Source organism: Falco cherrug, chromosome 6 (assembly GCF_023634085.1).
Source record: "Falco cherrug isolate bFalChe1 chromosome 6, bFalChe1.pri, whole genome shotgun sequence".
Lineage (NCBI taxonomy): Eukaryota > Metazoa > Chordata > Aves > Falconiformes > Falconidae > Falco > Falco cherrug.
In genome coordinates, this window is record NC_073702.1 from 27,348,475 (window position 1) to 27,362,251 (window position 13,777).

The 13,777-nt window shown below is 39.9% G+C and overlaps 1 long non-coding RNA gene across 2 annotated transcripts in view; it reads right to left on the minus strand.

The window, feature by feature from the left end:
* Positions 1-5,828: 5,828 nt before the first annotated feature.
* LOC114015158 (uncharacterized) overlaps positions 5,829-13,777 on the minus strand; it is a 46,822-nt gene continuing 38,873 nt past the window's right edge. For both annotated transcript variants that reach the window (XR_008732992.1, XR_003558923.2), the window contains one exon: positions 5,829-6,177. This is a non-coding gene — a long non-coding RNA (uncharacterized LOC114015158). The remainder of the gene's footprint in view (positions 6,178-13,777) is intronic.

The following is a 13,777-nucleotide window of genomic DNA, read 5'->3' on the forward strand; positions in this document are numbered from 1 at the left end:
CTTATTTTTCATGTATCTTAGCATAGATTCCAGGAGGTTCTGCTTCAAGATCTTAGTTCACAGTGTGCTTCTAAATCAACTTTATGGCCTCTTGTGATTTTTTGCAGTGGGAGTATTTCTGGTTTTGCACCGAAGATGCCTCATTAGATATCCTACCTTCTCACAATAAGAAAAAAAATATATTAAGAGAATTATACATAACAAGGAATACCTTGGCAGTATTGATTAAATTATGTTAGTAAAGTAGGAGGATGGAAAGTGATTAATATTAAGAGCAGTTCCAAGGGAGAATTCAAGTAACTTGAAACCACAGTCCCATTTTTCTGTCATAATAATCTACACAAACCATTGAAATCTAATGCACTACTCGTAACTGTCTGGAGCTATGTTAAGCTTAATTAGGGTTTGCATATTTAAAAATTGGTTAAAATTGAACAGAGTGCACATTTTTGGTTCATCTTTTCAGTTACTGTTGACAAAGGCACTGCAGGATGTTCAGTATTTTAAAAGTATAAATATTTTTAAGCAAGTACATAGATTGCCTCTAGCAATGTTCAGAATCATTTAGAAATAATCTGAAGGCTGAAAATTTGGTTCACTGACAACATCCGCTTCCTCTCAACTTTTAATTTGGCACATTTTATTAATAATGTCAGACTAACACATTACCACTGGCACATGGTAACTGGAGGATAATTATCTCTGGATGCCATGCTTGTAAGGCTCTGTCTTTACTACAGGGATCCCACAGTGTGCCCTGCAGCCCTCATATCATGATAGACCAGATTGTAAAATCTGCTTAGAGATCACCATGACTCCTTTCCATCAGATTTCATCTTTCCTAGAGCCCCAAGTGTGGATAGCAGGGGAATACGGTGTGCACACGGGTCTTGCCTGGTAGGAATTACAATGCAGAAGGAACACTGGGAACTACAAATGTAATTCAACATGTGTGACACAAGCAATACCAGATTGTTAAAACCTTGTGTCCATTTGTCTACAAATTCTTCTTCAGCAGTGCTAAAATACTCAGGGTTTCACTGGCAGAGATGTAACTCCTTCCTGAACCTACCATCGGTACTTTTCCATAGTAGACTTCCTGAAGTGAGGACAGGGAAGAAGGTAAGATGTCTAGGACTGAAAACACCACAAGGAGTGTCTCATGCTCCCACCCACATGGCACAGGAGCACACTCAGAGCAGGACAGTGCCTCAGACACTTTTCTACATCTCCAGCAGTAAATGAAATGGAGCCAAAGACATCATGCCTCATTTTAAAGTGCTGGCGCATCCCTGGAAAAGTTTTGATCCATGCCTAGCTGGCATCTCCTATAGACCATCCCCAGCCATGGTTTAGTGCCAGGGACCATTGTCAGGAGTCAGTCCCGCCAAGGCTGCAGCTTTCAGCAACACAAACAACATCCCTGGTCCTGCTTTATGCCCTAGTATAGACACAGAAAGTGTAGCAACATCCAGCCTTGTTCCATAATATTAGGTATTTAGATAAAAGAAAGTTTAAATGAAATAGCCCTCCCAAAAGCTACTGTTGGTAAGATAGAAAATGGTGGGGAAGAATTTAATAATTTAATAATTGCTATTAACCTTTTTTTCCTAAGTAAGTGCCCTGCTTTTCTCTGGGTTTGTACAGCATTTAGCACAACTGGGGCATGGTTCTAATTTGGGGATATTGTAGGCTACAGTAAAAGTAGTGCACATAGGTCAAGCCAAACTCTTTACTTGGTCCTCTGTTTTAATTGCAATGTATTTCAGATGGTTAAGAGTTTGCAGCTGAAGTTTTTTTCATTGTGACAGCCAAACTGACATACAGGTAACTATAGGCATTGTAGTACCTTACTGTTACTGATTTTTCTGAAGCAACGTTCCCTAATTTCTTGCAAATTAAGACAAGTATGAAGTTTTTTATTTATTTTGTGCTACTTTTTGATTAACTGACATCTCCTAGGGTAAAATAAGAAACCTTTACAGGTTTCACCCCTAAAGTCCTGCAGAATATAACAGCTATACTCTTTAGTAATAAGTCATACTGATAGATTTGTGTCTTTCAACTGAGCATTTGTTCACAGGACAGTTCTACAAAATAGCTGAAATCATTCCAGGTAATACTTTTCTTTCTCTCATTTCCCCATTAACTTTTCTTTTATATTGCTCAAAGTCTTCATGTCATATGCCCTCAGGAACAACCTCATTAAATTGCAACTGCAACTCCATATTAGCAGTAATCTTTGTACAAAGAAAAACAGAGTTCTTTTGCATAAGGAAGAATTCCACAAAAATAGAATTTTGCTTAAAGTTTAACAGAGAACGTGACATGGAAATCGCAAGCCTAGCCATTTGGTAACTGGGCAGCCAGAACAGGCTTGACATCCAATAGTAATCTGACTATAACCTGTGAATATTTTATGTCTCACAGAATGCTTCTCCTGCCTTTGGTAATTGTTGCCGTATTGTGATCAAGAAACTTTAACGGAAGCTGGACGATGTTGTTCTGGGTCCCCTGCTAAACAGATAAATAGATGCAGAAAGGAGAAGAAAAAAATTAGAGCAGCAGAAGTATCCATTCCAAAGGGATGTATTCCAAAGTGTGGTAGTTTGTCAAGCTGAGCAGAGGTCTCCTGATTGCCTTTTTTTACAACAGTGCTACATCCAGTGTAGAGCCTGCTTTCTGAATGCAATTTGAAAATGGTTTGTACAGATTTCAATGACATGAGGATGGCTCTAGCTCATTGTGTTATCACTTCATTATATTATTGTATTGCAGTAGTATGTGGAGGATTAAATTGCATACATAGGCACTGAAAAAAATGCAGATAATTTCGTGCCCCACAAGTTTACTGTTAGCAGTGAATAACTGATATGAATTATTTTACATTCAAAATCATAGTTAAAAGAAGTGGAACTTCCTTTTTTTGAAAAAAAAAAAAAAGAAAAAAGAAATGAACCACATGTTCAGGACTGTTTCAAAAAGAATGGGCTAATTTCCAACCAAACATGATTAAAAGCCCTAAAATGTTATATCTGTTTTATAAAGACAGGTTTGTTCAGTCACATAAAAATTTGGTGATAAAAGTAACTTCTGTTTCAGACTAATAAAAAATTGAATCTGCAAAAGAATTCCTCAGCATAAGAAGGAGAATTGACCTGTCACTCTTTTCCCATTAAACCATCCATAATAGAGGTCAGATAAACAAAGTGTAGTTTAATGGGTAGTGACGCTTTATCCTCTTTTACTGAAAATAACAGATTTTTTCAACAGAAGCACTAAAACATTATCTTCCACATGATGTGCATTCATTGGAATCAGTTTATACAGACTTATCTATTAAAAACACATGTAAACCCAGGTCACACCCAGTATGCTGTTGCATACAACCCACCAACAGACTTAAGATCTGCTTTTGCAACCTGCATTTTGGTCGAGTTGTGTCTGCATGTGTCTTTAGCAAATCCACAATATCAGTTTCCTGATCTGTGTACTGTTAAATGCTCCAGAAGATGTTTTGTTTTGAAACTTAGAATTGCAAAAACTATCATTTTCAGAAGCCCATAGGCAAAAACTCTGCTTCTCTATGGCTTTACAGACTGAACATTTCCTGTTACATTCAAGAAACACTGAGTCCAATAGGGTGTGGTACACAATTAGGCACACTGTTTTGTTAAAATAATTGTCTAATGTCCACCAAATAAAGAAGAAAACCTAAATCATTCCCTGAGACACGCTGGAACCAGTGGCTCTTATATTAATAAATATGTTTACCAAAAATACTCAGAAACTGACTTTCTGGGCTTTTTTTTCTTTCTTTCTTTTCTTTTTTTGTTTTTTTTTGTTTGGTTTGGGTCGGGGTTTTTGGCAATCCTTCCTTTTCCATTCTCTTGTAGAGAATGGAAGCATTGATTACTACATAATAGTATCTGTTAACAATCTGAGCTCTCAAAAAGCATAAGCAATCTCTAAATCCTTAAGGACTGTCTCAGGGCTTTCTTCAAGCCTTTCCTCCTTTTATTTCATTTAACTGAGGCTTGGAAAAGAACATCTTTGGAGTGGAGAACAAATTAATTCATGTAGGACTGTGTAGGACCTCCTACATTCCTGTGCTGACTACTAGCAGAGAGCAAAATCCATATGTATTACTTTTTTCTCCTGTAAGAAGAGTTGTCATAGCCTTGCAACCACAGTAAATCAACTCCAATACTTACATTGGCACCATGAGAAAATTCAGTTGCACCACTCAGGGCACCACTACACACACACACACTTTTCCCATAATGCAAAGTTATAACTAATCAAATGATACCATAAATTTTGAAGTCACAGGAATTAAAGAAAGGCCGGGTTAACCCCAGCTGGCAACTAAGCCCCACGCAGCCGCTAGCTCGCTCCCTCCCGGTGGAACAGGGGAGAGAATCGGAAGAGTAAAACTGGGAAAATTCCTGTGTTGAGATAAAGACAATTTAATAGGTAAAGAAAAAGTTGCACATGCAAGCAAAGCAAAACAAGGAATTCATTCACCACTTCCCATCAGCAGGCAGGTGTCCAGGCATCCCCAAGAAAACTGGACTCCATCATGCTTAATAGTTACTTGAGAAGACACACGTCATCACTTCAAACTTCCCCTGCCACCTTCTTCCCCCAGCTTTACATGCTGACCATGATGCCATATGGTATGGAATATTCCTTTGGTCAGTTGGGATCAGCTGTCCCAGCTGTGTCCTCTTCCAACTCCTTGTGTACCCCCAGCCTGCAAAGGCTTTGGCGCTGTGCAAGTGCTGCTCAGCAGTAACAAAAACATCCCTGTGTTATCAACACTGTTTTCAGCACAAATCTAAAACATAGTCCTGTATTAGCTACAATGAAAAGAATTAACTCTGCCCCAGCCAAAACCAGCACAATATCAAAGGCATCTGAAAGACAAAAAGTCAGCATCATGGTCTTTAGCCTCGTGTCAAAAAAGGGTCAGTAAGAGACATCAGTTGACGCTTTCTCTGAGCTATCAAGTTGTGTCTGGTACATTGCTTTTCATGATGCAGGTAGTTACTACAGTATAAATAGACATTGAAATACTATAAAAAACATGGTATTGCCACTGACATGAGCAGAGCTAGGATTTGACGCTGCCTACAGTAAATAGTCTTCCAGGTTATCTGGTCGGTGAAAGAGCACTGCAAGGCACCCCACTTCTACAGCACCATTTTAGCTGTGTTGGGAAGTGGTTCTCCTACATGAGTGACTGAATTTCTTTTATAGCTCATTAAATGCTATAATTTTCCTTGAAAGCCACTAAATGGTGGGCATGTGGGTGGTTTAGATCTATTACTCCTTTTATTAACTAAGGAGGATACTTGGACACTTACTAAGGAAACTGCCAATGTTTCAGGTACACAGATAGGTGCATTGGTCAAACCTTAAGCTAGTTTCCTCCTTATCGCCATTCCATTCACCATTGCATTTTCAGCATTAACTTTAATGGCATTTCATTAGAGTTCACAGGAGCCTTAATGTATTTTCCCTAAGTTTTCACTGTAATCTTCTGCAATAATAATATTTTTGTAATAAGATTAAAAGAAGGAGAGCCAGGACGCAATGCCAGTGCAAACCAAGAAATTATATTCCACTAGACCTTCAAAGGAACTGATAGGTCCTTGTTTTTCTGAGGCATGCTTTCAGTGCAATGGGAAGATGGACAATGGAAGGTAAATGGATAAAGGTAATTATTGCAGGAAAATAAAATATGAAAAGTAACTAAAAAAAGAAAGACATATGTCACCCTCCTTACAAAGCTGATGGAGAAAAACAGAAGAATAGAGAAAGAATTGTCAAATGGATGAAAATTTTTGTAGAAATATTTAATCCTCTATGTACATCTGTGTAAGCTTCTACATGATGTAATGTCAGTCTAAGGTCTAAACATTCTTGTCCCCTTCAGTGAATATACAGTACTCCAAGGAAAGCCATGAAACTTTTAGAACACCTTAAAGCAAAGCTCATCATATCCCTATTACTTTTATTAACCTTTTCTTCCTCATCATCTTCAAGTGGGGAATGCTTTAAAAACTATCCTCTGGATGGATGATGTCCCTGCAAGGCACCTTTGGACCTCTCCATGCAGTGAAGTTGTGATTCTTCAGCACTTTCTCAGCAGTCTACATCTTCCAAATGTGCCTGGAGCAGAGAAGGGAGAAAGAATATTTGATTGAACACTACTTGAAGAGAGAAAGCTAAAGGTCAAAGTAGAAAGATGAAAGTATTTTTCTGGGGAAAATACCCATTTTTTCCTTGAGGAACTAATTCCCAAATTAGTATGATTAGCAATGCCAACGATGTTGCTACAGATCCTACTAAGACAAATCATTACAAAAGGTCTCCAGCCCTAATATTTTTATTTTTTAACATTAGATGTGACAGTCACTGTATGACTAGGTTTTTATCCCAGGTGCACTTCTGTCTATAGCAAGAAAGCTGCAATTCAGCTTGTAATAAATATAACCCACTATAGGCAGTGAATTTTGAAATTTTTACTTCAGATGTGATTTATAAAGATTAGATGCTTTACATCATAGTTCATAGAAACAATATAGAAAGGGCAATTATTAGAGCTAATTAAAAATTCACACATCTGGGAGTATGGAAAAACACTTCAAGATAACTATTTATCTACCCAAATTGATATCAGACACAGTGAGATTACAAGAAAGACAGATGGATGGTATGTTTCTGGGACGTATATGCTGCTAGCTGGTAAAATGGTAGATGTGTTTTGCTCATCTCTCCGTTTCTAGTTGGGAAAAAACAGCCCTCAGTTTCCAATATAGAATGACACAAAATGCAACTTGTGTAAATGTAATATGTTGGTGCAATTGAGAAGACCTCACATATGTTGAATTGACTACAACATGTCATCAGCCACTCGGGGCATTTGGTTAATGCATTTAATTTAGCACAGTAATTGCTGTATCAGACCAAACAAATTGCCATGCTATTTCTTATTCTGTGTGTAAGAGTGGTTATTTTCCTTTCTTTTACCATGCACAATTTACTATTTTTATTTCCTTCTTTGCTCTCTTATCTCTTCTTTATTTTAAGGAAGTTGTCTGTGACTCTAGTAAAAAAGCAGACTCTGACACGTTCGGACATAGGAAAGCACTTATTTCTGAATGTAATGTTTCTTAGGCTGATGAGATTGACTATTGTGGTCTGAGTAATCTGGGGTTTTCCCGCATAATTTGCTTCTTCACTTAACTTGCTTATTTATTAGGATCAAATCAGCAGATACATTTTCCTACCATTTTAGTCAAGCCAAAAGAAATGCTCCAAAGTAACAACAATTTGCTTCATTAATATTTTTCCCATGAAAACGTGTCTGACATATTCATGAACAGCTGAAAGTACTGAGCAGTTCTGTAAGTGCTTCATAGGAAGGATGAACATGTCGAGTCACCTATTTGAGCTCCCTGGCTCATTTGTATATTATCCCTGGGAAGAACTATGAAAGTAAGCCATAGTATATTATGGGCTGAGCAAAGATGGAAAACAAGGAAGTTGCTATTCCAGAGCTGACAACTCAAGGGAAAAACAATACAAGTACCTGAATGGAAATAACAGAAAACAGCAGAATAAAATAGCATCGGAAGCTAATCCTAGGTATACTTAATGCGTTTCATATACATATGATATCTGCACAGGAACTATCTGCTTGCTTCTCTTTACCAGCAATGTAGGGAGATGCATGTAAACTTAAGCATGATATAAATCCATGACTCCTGTCTGACTTGACTACTGAGGGAGTCAGGACTAGTTCAGATGTACCTTCTATATAAGAAGCACTAACATTTGAGGAGGTGTATCCCACTCTAGCTGCCAAACTATTCCTATGTTTTCCATACAATTTTCAGCAGGGGAAAATTTTACAGAGAAGTTTTGGAGGAGGAGAAGGAAATAGTACTGTCGTTCATTATGGGTTTTTTCCTCCGTGTACCTTAGGAGAAAACACAAAAAAAATTGAACAAGGACATGACAGAAATTTACATCAAGTGTTAACTAATGCCGGAAATCAACATCTCACCAGCAAATACCAATGGAGTCAGGAGAACTTGTGAAGTGCTTTGAAGATCAAGAGAGTCATTGATTCAAAAGAAAAAGGGAAACCACTGAAATGATACATAGTCTCCTTGACACAGTCAAAGCAAGAATCTGTGGAAACTATCTTTACAGCATGAGAGGATAGATACAGAAGGGCAAATATGTACCTCTGAAGTGATTTATTATTAAGTGACATTAAAGATGCTGGAATTAATTTGGAATGAGGGTGTAATGAAATGTGTCTGGACAAAAGTTTTCACAGTGTGGAAGAATGAGAAAGAACACACCTTACATACCTTAAAGGAGCATCCACAAGCCCTAGCCATACCCCAGATGGCAGAACACAGAGAGAGGCCCAAGTGAAAAACAACACTGAATTATAGACTTTTTAGTAGGGCCTGTAGCAATAGGACAAGGGGGAATGGCTTTAAGCTGAAAGAGAATAGATTTACACCAGTGATTAGGAAGAAATTCTTTACTGTGAGGGGAGCAAGACACTGGCACAGGTTGCCCAGAGAAGCTGTGGGTGCCCCATCCCTGGACGTGTCCAAGGCCAGGCTGGATGGGGCTCTGAGCAACCCGGTCTAGTGGAAGGTCCCTGCCTGTGGCAGGATGGTTGGAAGGAGGTGATCTTTAAGGTCCCTTCCAACTCAAACCGTTCTGTGATTCTATGGTTCTGTGATATCAGTGACAAGCAGGACGATGTCACAGTGATGAAGAAAGAAAAAATGTGAATTGTTAAAGAGTTAGAACTTGGTTTCTACTCAGGCTGACCTTTAAATAGACTTGCTGGCATCCACAAAGATGTAGTGTAATAGTTGAGATTTTTCTGTTGGTAGAAAAGGAGAGAAATCTGAAGGAGGGCTCTGTCTGTGAGTCATCTGCAAAGAAACAGTAGTTGGTTTTGCATGTGTTAGTCAGAGATGCAATATATAAGGAATGGAGAATGAGAAAAAGATTTAGTTTTCTAGGGATAATCAATGAAAAGAAACTATCAAAGGAAAGACTACAGGAACTATCAGAAATGTCAGAGGAAAATCCAGCAAGTGTTGACACCTTGCAAGCCAGGGGATGATGGGAATTTAAGAAGAGCATAGTTAGTTGATCATGTCGAAGACATCTGACTAGGTTGAGAGAACAGAGTACTGAGTATGAGATTTGGCTAAGAAGGGTGCATTTGAAATTTGACAAGAGTAATTTTGACTGAATGAAATTGGTCCATGCTGGGCTTGGGCAAGAAAAATTGAATGACAGGACACAGCATACATAGGAGTGAAATGCAAAGTGGAGCAGTAACTGGGAAAGGAAATGGGGACAAGGCTGATTTGTTTTGAATAGGAGACATTAACACAAGGTTCACAGGAAGAATAACAGAGAAGCTATCATTACCTTTGTTTCTCAAAGAGAAGACAGAAGGTTCTGTCCCTCTACTCCCATCTGGTCCCTTACTATCAAATTTCTTTAGTAATAAACCTCATTTTTTTAGCCATGCTACTTTATCACACTAACAACATAACAAAGGGACATGCCACTATTCCACTGTCAGCTTTCCAGACCCCTCCTCCCGGAGATCTAGGCAGGGCAGTAGGGTACTGTTGCCCACAGATTGCCAGCTAGCATTCGCTGATAGTTAAATATGTCCCTCTTTTGGTGGTTATATGAATATAACCTGTCTGTCCCTCTCCTCCTCCAAGCCAGCAGTGCCTATCCCGGTCAGCAAGCTTCTGGCTCTCTAGCCACAGATGGTCTCTCTGGTAGCATAGTTACTGAGTCTGATTTTTATTGATCAGCAGCAGTCAAACCTCGCTGTGCACACAAGCTCAACAGCTGCTATTTCTTGAGCAGTTCATAATTCATGCTTTCTAACTTACTTTACCTATAGCACACTAACAGGTCTGCACTTAACTTCTGCTGAAGAGAGGGCAACGATATTGATGGCACTGGAAACCATGAAAGGCAGCCTTACATTGTGTGGGTGGAAAGGTGGAAGAGTCGTGCTGAGGTAAGACCAAGAGATGGTCAAAGCTGATTAATTCTGAAATAGCCTCTTGTATGTGATGAGAGGCCAGAAAGGAAACAACATGTGAAGACTGAGGTGAGAGCAGTGCTGAGGAGAAAGACTTGGGCGTGTTGGTGGATGAGAAGCTCAACATGGCCCTGCAGCTTACACTTGCAGCCCAGAAAGCCAACCGTACCCTGGGCTGCATCAAAAGAAGCGTGGCCACCACATGGAGGGAGATGATTCTCCCCCTCTACTCCACTCTCATGAGACCCCACCTGGAGTACTGTGTTCAGCTTTGGGGCCCCCAAGGAGGGGACATGGGCCTGTCAGAGCAGAGTTCAGAGGAGGGCCATGAAGATGATCAGAGGGCTGGGGCACCTCTCCTGTGAGGACAGGCTGAGAGAGCTGGGGTTATTCAGCCTGGAGAAGAGAAGGCTCCAGGGAGACCTTATAGCAGCCTGTCAGTGCCTAAAGGGGCCTGCAAGAGAGCTGGAGAGGGGCTTTTTACAAGAGTGTGTGGTGATAAAACAAGGGGGAATGGCTTTAAGCTGAAAGAGGATAGATTTACACCAGCGATTAGGAAGAAATTCTTTACTGTGAGGGTGATGAGATGCTGGCACAGGTTGCCCAGAGAAGCTGTGGATGCTCCATCCCTGGAAGTGTCCAAGGCCAGGCTGGATGGGGCTCTGAGCAACCTGGTCTAGTGGAAAGTGTCCTTGCCCATGGCAGGGGGTTGGAAGGAGGTGATCTTTATGGTCCCTTCCAACCCAAACCATTCTGTGATTCTGTGACTGAGTCACGTGAATGGCCCTTTGGCAAGATGCAGAGTTGTACCAAAGCTGAACGTTGAATGAAGAGCTGAATCAAGCAACACACAGCTAAGGCATGAGATGGGTCATCAGTATGAAAGTTAATGTTAGTGATGGTGCAGAGTAAAAGATTATGAAGGAAGGAAGAACAAGCTGTTCATGAAAATTAAGCAGGGATGTAGATGGGTATAACAAGGTAGAGAGCAAAAGACACCAAGTTACACAAGTGGAAACTAGGATCAGACATGGAGAAGGGTATAGGGGAGGAAACTTGGTGGCATAGATCTACTAATAATCTACATGCTTCAGCACTGCATTTGAGATTTGGGGTTTGGATCCTATAAGTGCTAAAAGATCGTACTTTATATGATGACATTTTTTCTATTTATATGATTTCTGTTCTCCCTCCAGGATATCAAGAATTAACATAGTTTATTGTTTTCTGCCCTTCCACCATACACCAGCATGACTGTAAACCCACTCCCTCTTTTTTGTTAGGCTCTTTGTCTAGCTTTTCTTTTTTTTCCCCACCCCCACCCCCCACCCCCACCCCTTTTTGCTTAAAGACAATATGTTTATTAAGTTTCTCTGTTGCTGTATTTGTTTCCATTTTATCTCTGAGATCATTCTCTGCCTAGGGTTAACCCTCAGTACCCTTAGTAGTGTCTGTTCTACCAAATTAAGTCTAAGTCTGTCGTAATTCAAGTGTGGCTGAAAATTGTTACCTTTCTGATGGCTGCTCAGACTCATTTTTGAAATGAACTGTAGTCCTGGTCCAACTCCTGGTGGATGGTTCACATCCCCCAAGCATGGTTACAGCTGGCACTAATTGGCACCCTCGTTCTCAATCTTAGTAGGCAGGTTAAGCACCAGATCGTGCAATGAATTATTTTCCCACTCCTGGGTGTGATCTACCTAGGTCAAAGTTGAAGCAGAATACAGAGGCAGGCAAGGAAAGCCCAAGTAATTGCTGCTTTTGCTGAACATTCTCTGTGACTCAGGTCACCAGGGCTTTTCAGATTTCATGATCTCCGAGGTTAATGTAAAACAAAGTCACTTATGAGATGTCCTTGAAAACTATTTCTAGGCCATTTTTATACCTCTGCAGTGACTGATAGTGATCTGAATGCTAACACAATAACAGTTTGGCAGAAACATTTTATTACCTTAATTGTGGATGAGAAGTAATTCTGCAAAAAGAAAGAGGGAACTTGTCATCCCACGCTTCAGTGGGATTCTCAAACATATTCAGATAGAAGCTGAGTGCTATGAATGTCAGATGGTGGGTCCCCCAGGCTCCCTGGCAACCTGCATGTGACTAAGAAAGAGGCAACAGCTTGCTTCAAGTATCCTTCATAGAGATGACATAGTTAGATAAACCCAACAGGGAGTATAGCACGTGGAGGGAGCAGTCTGGTAAGAGGAAACCATTCCCTGTGGGACTGGCTCCATATTGCCACATGAAATGTTCAAAACACTGCTAGCCAGGAAAGTTGAATTTATTGCTTAATGAGCAGAGGACCCGGAAAAGATCATTGACAACTGCAGTGTAAACACAGCCACTTAATAGGGTGTTACTAAATGCCAAGGGGAAATTAAAAAAATCTGTCCTACAAGCAGCACTTTCTACCATATAGAATATGACTGGAATAAATACAGAACACAGAAAGCAGCTGTAGAGAACAGATGAGATATTAGATATGGTGGAAAGAAGAGAAGAACCTAAATCCAGAGGGCATTTTTTTAAACTGCCCTGAGTATGAGAGTCGTGAAACAGAAGTGATGAAGGAAGGCAAGTTAGCGTAACAGCAGTAGAGTGACAGAGGTAACACAAAATGACACTGTGACATTATTAAGAAGCTTAGCAACACACTCAACCTCCATCACAATGTCATCAGGACAGATGGGAACAATTGGCAAAGACAAGGCACAGCATGTCTGGAAAGCAGTAAGATCTTATAGAAGAAAAAAATAATATGAGCAGCTATGGAAAACACAAGAGAGTACTACAGATTTTTCTAGAGGTAGAAAAATAATTTACCCTCCCACCCTAAGTGTGTTTGTCACAACTGCCTGATGGATATGACATCATTTCCCACTTTGTCAAAGCTCTGCAAAGAATCAGGGCTTTCACAGAACTCGTTGCTAGCATTTATTATTCTTGTTAGTACCTGTGAGACCTATTGTGAAGGACTGCATCATGCTAGGCACTTACCTAAATCAGAATTAAAAAATGGTCCCTGAAAAATGAGCTTACAATGAAAATGTAGCATGAAACAAAACACTTGTTTGCAGATACAAGGCAGCACAATGAAAGAGACTTGTCTTCTAGGAATGTCAGCAAAGGTCATAAAGAAATGACAAAAAGAGGAAGCTAAAGCTATAGAGAGTAAGGAGATATGGCTATTTATTCATGAAGATCTCACTTTTAAAATTAATGGACAAAAAGACAGGACCTGGACAGCCATGGCATGGGTGAAGGACGTGACTGTAAGAAATAATAAACCTCAGATAGGAAGTGGACTCTCTAGGAAAAAAATGCAAAATGTACAATTACATCTGTGGTATCTGATAGCACAATAGACAAGAGAAACATCTGAGACAGGGAAAGCACTAAGTAAAATAATTGTTGAGTAACAGAAAAAACACCAGTTCAACCAGAGCTGGTGTAAGCCAAGCAGGACACATGAATGCTGTTCTTCCTACACCAGCAGTGTCTGTCAGGAAATCACTGAGCAATATCAACAAAACCTGAACCCTTGCATGCTGAGCTCCCACTGGAGGAGAAAGTTAATGTCCTCTAACCAACTGAGTTTCTGGAAAAAACTTCATAAAAATCTTCAGTTAGTAGGGCAGTGGGTGCAATAGGGTT